This window comes from Oxyura jamaicensis, chromosome 22 (genome assembly GCF_011077185.1).
Source record: "Oxyura jamaicensis isolate SHBP4307 breed ruddy duck chromosome 22, BPBGC_Ojam_1.0, whole genome shotgun sequence".
NCBI classification, from domain to species: domain Eukaryota; kingdom Metazoa; phylum Chordata; class Aves; order Anseriformes; family Anatidae; genus Oxyura; species Oxyura jamaicensis.
This window is the reverse complement of record NC_048914.1, coordinates 1,118,420-1,119,820: the sequence shown is the minus strand read 5'-3', so window position 1 is coordinate 1,119,820 and position 1,401 is coordinate 1,118,420. Positions and strand designations below refer to the sequence as shown.

At 67.6% G+C, this 1,401-nt stretch overlaps 1 protein-coding gene across 1 annotated transcript in view; it reads right to left on the bottom strand.

The window, feature by feature from the left end:
- Positions 1 to 500, bottom strand: part of ARID5A (AT-rich interaction domain 5A) — a 3,754-nt gene extending 3,254 nt beyond the window's left edge. The window contains exon 1 of the mRNA XM_035345214.1: positions 363 to 500. The gene's annotated coding sequence lies outside the window, so the exon portion shown is untranslated. The remainder of the gene's footprint in view (positions 1 to 362) is intronic.
- Positions 501 to 1,401: the final 901 nt, after the last annotated feature.

Sequence of the window (1,401 nt, the reverse complement as noted above, 5' to 3'; positions counted from 1 at the left end):
CCCCCCCGCCCCTCGCCCCCCCCCGCCTCCTTTCTCAGCTAAAAATGTTTCTCGTTTGTTTGTTCTACATTTTCCGGAGTTATAAAACTTGTTGCTATTTTTGGGCAAAGCAGCTGCCCGGCTCCCAGAGCGCTTTTTCTTCTTCTTTCTATTCTTTTAACCGCTTGTGACAGCCGCCGCGTTTCAACGGCCGAACTATTTCCAGGCTCTTCTCTAAGCAGAGGCCGCGGGGGCACAAACCCCAAAACCCACCGGCCCCGGACCCCCCCCCCGCCTCCATCAGGCTCTGCGCCGGAACCCCGATTTTGCTCTTTTTCCCCCCAAAACTGGGAACTTTGCCCTCCTCCTCCTCGCTTTCTCACCCCGTCAGAGGCCGGCGCCGGAGGCTCGTGCCCGGGGGTCTGCTCCGAGACGGGGGGCGGCTGCTGCGGGGCGGGGGGCGGCGGCGTGGCCCCCGGGGTGGCGGGGGGCTCCGTGGGGCCGGGGGGCTGCTCCCGGCTGTCCTCCATGCGGGGAGCGGCGGCGCCCTCACGGTGAGCCCTGCCGGGGGGGGGGGGGGGGGAAAAAAGGGGGAAAAGGGGGAAAATGGGCAAGCGCCCCCCCGAAGGGGGCCCCCCCCCCCCCCCCAAATCGTCGCTGCCCCCGGAAATATGGGGAAAAAGTGCAAGATCCCCCCAGATTCTCTCTCCCCACCCAAGTAAGGAGCAAGGGGGAAGCTTCACGCCATGGGGTCGCCCACCGGGGTCTCTCCCCCCCAGAAATAATTAATTCCCTCCCCCCCACCCCGCCCCTCCCTGCCCACCGCCAACTTTTGGGGGAAAACCCTCCGAAAATGGTTAAAAAACATAAAAATGGGGATGGGGGGATTGAGGGGGTGGGAGGAAGGGGCGGTCACGCCGAATGCTCCGAGCTCGGGGGGGGCAGCCCCGAGGGGGAGGGTCCCGGGGGGGGGGTCCCGCGCCCGGTGCCGGTGCCGCTCACCCGCCGCCGCCGCCGCGCCATGTGACTGCCCGCCTATTGGGCGGTGCCGCCACGCCCCCGCCGCCGATTGGGCGGCGCCGCCACGCCCCCCCCGCCGATTGGGCGGCCGCGCTGCTCGTCCCCGCTGGCGAAAGGGACGCTGGGGGTTGTAGTCCTGCCGCCCGTGTGAGAGCGGGAGGGGGGCGCGGGGAAACACGCGTGTGCAAGGGGGTGCGTGGGGGGGGAATGTTTGTGCACGTGTGTGTGTGTGTGCGGGGGGGGGACGTGCATGTGTGCGCAGCTTCCCGCGTGTACAGGCGTGTTCAGTGCATGTGTCCACGTGTGTGCATGTGCACGCGTGTGTGTGCACGCGTGTGTGTGTGCACGCGTGTGTGTGTGCGTGCAGGTGGGTCGGGGGGGGGGTGGGTGTGGGTACAGCTG